Raw genomic sequence first — 9,619 nt, forward strand, 5'->3', positions numbered from 1 at the left:
GGGTATAAGGATTACTTAAAAATAAAATCTTTTAAAAAAATAGACAAAGGATTAACACTGTGTTTCACTTATTTTATTATTATTATTTCACTTATTAATGTTTCAATTAAAAACGTTTTAAAATAAAAAAATGAGATTGTAAGGGGTGTTGCTGGGGAGAAAAGAGGCAAAAGACTTAAGCAGACATTTCTCCAAAAAAGATACAAATGACCAATGAGCAAAGATGCTCAATGTCACTAATCATGAGGGAAATATATCAGAATGACAATGAGATATCACCTGATACCCATTAGAATAGCTATCTATCCAAAAAAAAACCAAAAAAACCCCCAAATAACAAAAAATGAGTATTGGCAAGCATGTAGAGAAATTGGAACCCTTGTACATTTTGGTAGGAATGTAAAATGACACTGGCTCTAAGGAAAACAGTTTAATAGCTCCTCGAATTACTAAAAGTAAAATTCCTATCTGAGTTAGCAAGTCCACTTCTGTACATATACTCCAAAAACTTAAAAGCAGGATCTCAAACAGATATTTGTACACTCACATTCCTAGCAACATTATTTAAAATACCTAAAACATGAAATCAACCCAAATGCCCATAGACAGATGAATGGATAAGCCAATATGATATATACACATAACGGAACATTAGTCAGCCTTACAAAGGAAGGAAATTCTGACATATGGTATGAAATATGGATGAGCCCTGAGGGCATTATCCTAGGTGAAATACCCAATCACTAGGGGCACCTGGGTGGCTCAGTAGGTTAACTGTCAGACTGTTGATCTCAGCCCAGGTCATGATCTCAGGGTTCATGGGCTCTACACTGACAGTGCAGAGCCTGCTTGGGATTTTCTCTCTCTGCCCCTCCCTTGCTCATTCTCTCTCTTCTCTCTCTCTCTTTCTCTCTCTCTCAAAATAAATAAGTAAATTAAAAAAAAAAAAAGAAATACCCAATCACAAAAAGACAAATATTGTACGAGTCCACTTATATGAGATACTTAGAGTAGTCAAATCATAGACAGGAAGCAGAATGGGGGCTTCCTGCGACTGGACAGAGAGAGAAAAGCAGAGTTATTGTTTAATGGGTTGAATGTTTCAGTTTTACACGATAAGAATTATGGAGTCGGACGATGGCTGCACAGCATTATAAATGTATTTATTACCACTGAACCGCACACTGAAAAATTATTAAATGGTAAGTTTTATGTTACATGCATTTTACGACAATAAAAAAATTGGGGAAAAAGAACAATTGGGAAAAATACAGTGACCTCAGGACAGAGAAAGATTTCTCAAACACGACACCAAAAGCATTAAGAAAAAGATCGACAAATTAGACTGCATTAAGATCTTCTTGGGGTGCCTGGGTGACTCAGTCGGATAAGCGTCCAACTTCCGTTCAGGTCATGATCTCACGGTTCGTGGGTTCGAGCCCCACATCGGGCTCTTTGCTGACAGCTCAGAGCCTGGAGCCTGTCTTTGGATTCTGTGTCTCCTTCTCTCTCTGACCCTCCCCTGCTCACGCTGTCTCTATCTCTCTCTCTCAAAATTAAATAAAACATTAAAAATTTAAAAAAAAAGATATTCTCTTCATTAAAAGATATAAAGAACTAGTACAAATCCATAAGAATCAATTGGGCAAAAGAGCCAAGCAGACATTTCACAAGAGAAATGCAAATGCCCAGGCTTATTGACACCGACAAAGAAATGCCAGTTACAAACACTTTGACATCTCATCTTAAGCAGAGCCCAAATTTTCAAAACCAACAGTGCCAAATATGGACAGAGATGCGGTAACTACCTCATATCTATCAAGTGTTAATAGGACTACAGATTGGCAAGACTGTTTTGAAGAAAAAAAATTGTTCTGCAATATATTCTGAAGTTAAAAATACTCATACTTGGGCACGTAGGTGGTTCAGTCAGTTGAGTGTCTGACTTCGCCTCAGGTCATGATTGCATGGTTCATGAGTTCAAGCCCCACGTCGGGGTGTCTGCATTCAGCACAGAGCCTGCTGCTTCGGATCCTCTGTCCCCTTCTCTCTCTTCCCTTCCCCTGATCGTGCTCTCTCTCTCTCTCTCTCAAAAATAGATAAACATTGGGGCGCCTGGGTGGCTTAGTCGGTTGAGCGTCCGACTTTCTCTTGGGTCATGATCTCGTGGTTCGTGGGTTCGGGCCCCGCGTCGGGCTCTGTGCTGACTTCCAGCTCGGAGCCTGGAGCCTGTTTCAGTCTGTGACTCCCTCTCTCTCTGACCCTCCCCTGCTCACGCTGTCTCTCTCTATCTCTCCTAGAAATAAATAAAAACATTTAAAAAAAAATAGATAAACATTTAAAAATAAAATAAAAAATAAAAAACAATTGCACTACCCAGTAAATGTGCTTAGAAATATTTACGAACACCAGGAATATACAAGAACATTCAAACATTGTTAACGACAGCCCTAAACTGGAAACAATCCTTATCAACTTAGCACACATAGACCTCTCTTTAAATCATATTTAACCTCCAAATAAGGCAAATAGCAAAGTCACACTTCTGCCTAACATAATACAGCTAGCCTGCATATAACCAAAAACATGCTTTCTCTCAATAAGACGATGCAAGGTCTCTGAGTGATGCTCACTCTTCTCCCTGATGTCCTGTAACTTTTTAAAAAATTTTTAATGTTTTATTTATTTCTGAGAGACAGAAAGAGACAGTGTGAGCAGGGGAGGGTAAGAGCGAGAGGGAGACACAGAATCTGAAATAGGCTCCAGGCTCTGAGCTGTCAGCACAGAGCCTGACGCGGGGCTTGAACCTACAAACCGTGTGATCGTGACAAGGGCCGAAGTCGGACGCTCAACCGACTGAGCCCCACCCAGGCACCCCTGACATCCTGTAACTTAAGTACTATATTGTAAAGGTAACTATTAATACATCTTGTGTTAGATGTCATGGGGATAAGAGAACGGAGTAAATATAAATATTTGCTACACACACACATTGGTAACTGTTAAAGACACAACTATGCCCTCCTCAAATTAATACGTTGAAGCCCTAACTCCAAATGTGATTATGTCTGTAGAAAGGATCTTTCAGGAAGTAATGAAGGTTAAAGGAGGTCATAAGGGTAGGGTCTTAATCCAACAGGACTGATGTCCTTGTAAGAAGAGGAAGAAACGCTGGAAGCGCACGCGCGCACACACACACACACACACACACACACACATACACACACATACACACAGGGAAGGCTGTTGAGCCCCACCAGAAAGACTGCCATCGGCAATCCCAGAGGCGAGTTCTCGCCAGACCCAACTGCAGGCTGACCCCAAATGTGCTACTCTGGGTTATTGATTATTTCGAACAAAAGTGACTTTTAAGAAATAGCCTAATCAATAAAGGCACTCAGATCCTCCTCTGTCCTCCTGAAAGCAAGAAATAAATCTCCCATGTGAAAGGTAGCTTCCCTGCACTCGGAGGTAAGGAGGCCTCCTTGCATAGAGATAGGAAACTCAGAGCCCAGGAGACTGTACAACCCTGATTGCTTTGTGCTAATGTACTACCCCAGCCAAAATTCTTTTTTTTTACTAATTTTTAATTTTTTTAATAAAACTTTTTACATATATTTATTTTTGACAGAGACAGAGCACAAGTGGAGGAGGGGAGGGAGACACAGAATCTGAAGGAGGCTCCAGGCTCTGAGCTGTCTGAGCTGTCAGCACAGAGCCTGAGCCCAATGCGGGGCTCAAACTCACAAATCTTGAGATCTTTCCCTGAGCCCAAGTCGGACGCTTAACCGACTGGGCCACCCAGACCCCCTTATTTATTTATTTTTAATGTTTTTTTATTTTTGAGAGAAAGAGAGAGCAGGGGAGGAGCTGAGAGACAGAGGTACACAGAATCCAAAGCAGGCTCTGTGCGGTCAGCACAGAGTCCTATGTGGGGCTCGAACCCACGAACTGTGAAATCATGACCAGAGCTGAAGTTGGAAACTCAACCGACTGAGCCACCCAGGCACCCATACCCCAGCCCAAATTCTGATTAGAATTTATTCCTTAATGGAATCTCCCAAAGTAAAGTTTTCTTTCTCCTCTCAATTCCTCACAGATGTATTGCTCTGTCCAAACAGTATAAAACCTGCCTGTCTTGGTTATTTCTTTACGTCTCAGTCCTATTATTGGGCCTCTATGTACATGTAATAAAACTTTTTGGGTTTTCCTCCAATGATCTGTCCTACATAAATTTAATTCCTAGTCCACCCAAATGAAACGTGGACTAAAAGTAATTTCTTCTTCCCCTTCACAACCATATAAGCACCTTAATCTTGGGCTTCCAGCCTCCAGATATGTAAGAAAAGGAATTTCTGTTGTTTAGGCCACCACGTCTGTGGTACTCTGTTATGGCAGCCGGAGCAGATTTACACAGTAACAAAAAAAAAAAAAAAAAGGAAGAAACACTTAAAACAATCTTAGTCTGTTTCTGCAACTGATCACACGGTCATAGGTGGTATTTATATCTTTCTCTCATTACCCATTCCATATTCCCTTTGACCCCAATCAGTGGTAAATAAGCAATAGGGATCTAATGTAAGTAGAGTGAATATTGACAACAATACTGTTATAATCATCAAATTTATTAAAAGACCAGAACTTTTTTTTGTCCTCAACAACCACTCCAGCTGGTAATTTAATGACTTAAACCTTCATTCCTCAAGGGTCTAAGCCATTAATGTCCTGCCTAGATTGGGTTATTGTACTTTTCTATTGACCTTAATGGTAGGGCATGATCTCCAGGCCAGTAGAGGATAAGAACATGGGGACTGGAAGCAAAAATTTTGCTAGTGAATCACTAGGGATGGTAGTAGGGGATTTCACTCCTACTTCTACACCTTGGGCTCCTGGACATGTCAATTCTGGCTATGGGAAAACAACACCATGTATTGGATGATGATTTGGACAGACTAATGGAGGACACTGCCCCGGCCCCAAAAGGTATCGCTATCTGGCTGACACTGTAACTGAGGCTTCCAAAGTCTGTTCCGCTATTTTATCAGCCCAGCTACTCTAGGATGAAGGGAAGCATTGTGAGACCGGTGAATTCACCGTAAGCATGAGCTCACTGCAGCTGATCTTGGCCATCAAGTGAGCTCCTCACTCAGAAGCAACGCTGTGTGGATAATGCTTTCTGTAGGTCGACAGACGGCAGTTTTGGCAGCCGCACTGCACTCAGGACTCAGGGAAGGCGAATTCATATGCAGAGTAAGTGTCTATTTCAATAAGAACAAAGTGTTCCCCCTTCCAAGACGGAAGCCATCTAATGTGATCAACCTGCCGCTAGGTCAACAGCTAATCCCCCACAGAGGGAAGGGTGCCATGTTGGGGACGCAGTATCCGCCTTTGCTGCAACCCGGGTCAGTCTCCGGGAGGGAAAGTCCACACGCTGAGTTGGTACACACCTCCATCCCTGTCATCATTTCAGTCCCCACCACACCCCATTACGTCCTGGACTCCTGCTGCTCTCCAATGGGAGTGAGGTCTGCCAAAGATTGTTCCTATTGAAATGTTTATTTTACCCTTTTATGAATATTAAGGTGGGGGGAACTCCTGGGTGGTTCAATCCGCTCTCAATTCCAGCTCAGGTCAGATCTCACAGTTCCTGAGATCAAAGCTAAGTCAGGCTCTGAGCTGACAGTGTAGACAGAGCTTGCTTGGGATTCTCCCTCCCTCTCTCCCTCCCTCCTTCCCTCTCTCTCTATCTCTCTCTTTCAAAATAAATAAATAAACTTTTTAAAAAAAGAAAACATGGGCGCCTGGTTGGCTCACTCGGTTAAGCGTCCAACTTCAGCTCAGGTCATGATCTCATGGTTCATGGGTTTGAGCTCCACGTAGGGCTCTGTGCTGACAGCTCAGAGCCTGGAGCCTGCTTCATCTTCTGTGTCTCCCTCTCTCTCTGCCCCTCCCCTATGTGTACTCTGTCTCTCTCTGTCTCTCAAAAATGAATAAATGTTTTTAAAAAATTTAAAAAGAAAAGAAAACAAACAAACAAAAGAAATTTGAATTAAGTGTTACTAAAATACCATCCAGGAGCACCTGCGTGGCTCAATCGGTTAAGCGTCCGACTTCTGCTCAGATCAGGATCTCACAGTTTGTGAGTTTGAGCCCCGGGTCAGGTTCTGTGCTCACAGCTGGGAGCCTGGAGTCTGCTTCGGTGGTTTCTGTGTCTCACTCTCTCTCTCTGCCCCTCTCCTGGCTTCTGCTCTGTCTCTTTCACTCTTAAAAATAAACATTAAAAATTTTTAAATAAATGAATAAAAATAATAAAACATTAACCGAATCATTTTATCATAAGCCTAATACATGCATGTCAAGGTTCCACTGCTAGGAATTATGTTATAATCAGTTTAATCATGAATAACATTTATATAAAAGAGCATAGGAACACATGTCATTAGATGTGATTCTTGCCTCTTACCCTTGAGTTTATGTCACAATAAAACCGATAATTCTGCCAGGCTCTGAACCCCCAGTGACCCAGTCCCAATCCTTGGAAGCAAAAAGATGCCCTGTCATACAACATTTTGTAAGTTGCAGTGAAACAAAGCCTAAATTTTCTTTTTCTTTTTTTTTTTAATGTTTTATTTATTTCCAGGAGAGAGAGAGAGACAGCGTGAGCAGGGGAGGGTCAGAGAGAGAGGGAGTCACAGACTCTGAAACAGGCTCCAGGCTCTGAGCTGGCAGTGAGCACAGAGCCTGATGCGGGGCTCGAACCCATGAACCATGAGATCATGACCTAAGCGGAAGTCGGACGCTTAACCGACTAAGCCACCCAGGCGCCCCAAAGCCTAAATTTTCTTACCGTTCTATAGGAAATGGTCAGTGGTTTGATAAATACCAAAATACTTCTTGGAATTCATTTTATGAATTTGTTAATCAAACACATTTGGCAAGAACTGACCACACAAAAATTCCTTTGGGATTTGGTCCACAAATTCACTTAAAATGTTGGAAATTTAAAACCTGCAAGGAAACAAGGGAGTGGAAAATCCCTAATCCTAACATGTTGTAATTACTAAAGCGATATACACACAGACTAAAGTTCTGCTCACAGAAGGCACAAACTGTAAAAGGGATTTGCTTTCTGAGGAAAAACAAAGAATTAGCTGATAACCTTCTTTGTTTTGTTAGCTAAGATGAAGTTAGACCCGAATTCATGATCTACTCCTATGACCAAAAAAAAAAAAATCGAAGATAAAAGTTTAATTTGTCGGGACACCTGGCTGGTTCAGTTGGTTAGGCGTCTGACTTTGGCTCAGGTGATAATCTCCTGGCCCTTGAGTTTGAGCCCTGCATTGGGCTCTGTGCTGATGGCTCAGAGCCTGGAGCCTGCTTCAGATTCTGGATCTCCCCCTCTCTGTCCTTCCCCCGCCAGCACTCTGTCTCTCTCTCTCACTCTTTCTCTCTCAAAAATAAATAAACATTAAAAAAATTTTTAATTTGTTTTACTACATACTTTCCAGCCATTAAGTACGACATAATTATGAAAGATTAAAACTGCCTTCAAATGGAGTTGTAATAGCAGCTATCAAAGCAATATTCACACATGATTTCAAGGATGCTTTCAGGTTTAGAGTTAGCTTTCTTTGTCAAAAATCTTCATAACTTCTGGCACAACTGGGAGGCTCAGTCAGTTGAGTGTCCCACTTCAGCTCAGGTCATGATCTCACGGTGTGTGGGCTTGATCTCACGGTGTGTGGGCTTGAGCCCCGGTGTGTGGGTTTGAGCCCTGTATCGGACTCTGTGCTGACAGCTCAGAACCTGGAACCTGCTTCAGATTCTGTGTCTCCCTCTCTCTCTGCCCCTCCCCCGCTCATGCTCTGTCTCCTTTCTCAAAAAAATAAACATTAAAAAAATTATTTAAGAAAAATCTTCACAGTTTCATTAAAAACTTCATCAACAAACTTAGGGGCATCTATTTTCTTTTCTTTTTTGCTTTTTAAATTTTATTTATTTATCGTGAGAGACAGAGAGCATGTGTGCGTGGGGGAGGGACAGAGAGGAGATAGAGGGAGGTTCCCAATCAGGCTTCACACTGTCAGTGCAGAGCCCCCACGTGGGGCTTGAACTCATGAATGAAGGGATCGTGATCTAAGTCAAAATCAAGAGTCAAATGCTCAACCAACTGAACCACCCAGGCCAGAAGCATCTATCTTTTTCGACTTTTCCCCATCTCTTCATATCAGTCAATCATTGGTTTTGTTGCCTGAAGATAAGTCTGAATTCTCTTTCCAGTTCTCTCTGTCATCATCACTTCTACCACTACTCTTTCTCCTCTCAAGGTGTCTTCAATACAGATCTCACTATTATAATCCAAAGACAGAATGAAAGATCCATCTGCCTTCCCGTCCATGGTCTGGTTCCAACCTTGAAGTTTGTCTTAATTTCTTGGAAACGCATCAACCAAGAATTCTATTCTTCTGAGCGAGGCAGCCGTTATATGGTTATCTGATCCATTTTCTTCTTTGACAAACTGATGGTTATCTCAACTGGCACACTCTTTCCATCTATTTTTTTTAATGTTTATTTACTTTTGAGAGACAGAGACAGAGCGTCAGCAGGGGAGAGGCAGAGAGAGAGAGGGAGAAATAGAATCCAAAGCAGGTTCCAGGCTCTGAGCTGTCAGCACAGAGCCCAATGCGGGGCTAGAACTCATGAACCAGGAGATCATGACCCAAGTTGAAGTCGGACGCTTAACCACCTGAGCCACCCAGGTGCCCCACAATCTCTCCATCTTTAAGGCACTTTTCAGTGAGTTCCTCATTCTGTGCATCTGGACTCTTACCTTCATCACGAAGAAGTTCTCCTGCAGATAGGTATGTGTAGCTGTTTTTCTCTCGGGCGCACTGTGTCCCCTTGCCAGCACCGGGACTACCCAGGACACACATGACCAGTGGTTTCCCCATGCAGTGAGGACAGAGGAAAAGTGGCTAAGGGTCAGCAGCCAGAAGCTAAGGCCCAGGACTTGCCTCAGAGGCTCAGCACACACCACGTCTCAGCCCGACCCTGAGCGGGGCGGACAGCACCAGGTATGATGACATCTCAACTCACTTCCCTCCTTTGTACTCCTGCTGGGCCTTACACGCATTCATACTCCAGTGCCATAATCTTCTTAGTGCACGTGTTTGTTCACATGGCTTCTTTCCCATAGTACGCTATAAAGCACTTTGGTACAGGAAGCATGTGTAATTCATTTCCTTCTCCTAGCACTTGACATCTCAGAGATGCTTAATAGATATTTGCTGAGTGAATGAATTCATGGATTCCCTAAAACTTAGCTTGCATAGAGAAAATAATAATGGCTAACATTTATGGAGCACTTCTAAAAACCCAAGTGCAAATCTGATCAGTTTGTATTATCTCACTCATTGTTATTTATGGAAGGAAACTGAGGCACAGAAATGTGAAACTTGTCACAAATAGCTAGTGGGGAGAATGGGGATTCAAATTCAGGCTGGTGGGGGCGCCAGCCTGGCTCAGTCAGAGTTGGGTGTGGAGATTACTTAAAAAAATTCAGGGGTGCCTGGGTGGCTCAGTCGATTAAGCCTCAGAGACTTAAGCCTCCGAGACTTTG

General features: G+C 42.6%; 1 pseudogene; it reads right to left on the bottom strand.

Annotated features, from left to right (window-relative positions):
- Positions 1–7,901: 7,901 nt before the first annotated feature.
- LOC120222704 lies at positions 7,902–9,194 on the bottom strand (annotated as a pseudogene).
- Between the last annotated feature and the right edge of the window lie 425 nt (positions 9,195–9,619).

Source organism: Hyaena hyaena, unplaced genomic scaffold (assembly GCF_003009895.1).
Source record: "Hyaena hyaena isolate Hyena2069 unplaced genomic scaffold, ASM300989v1 scaffold_909, whole genome shotgun sequence".
NCBI lineage: Eukaryota > Metazoa > Chordata > Mammalia > Carnivora > Hyaenidae > Hyaena > Hyaena hyaena.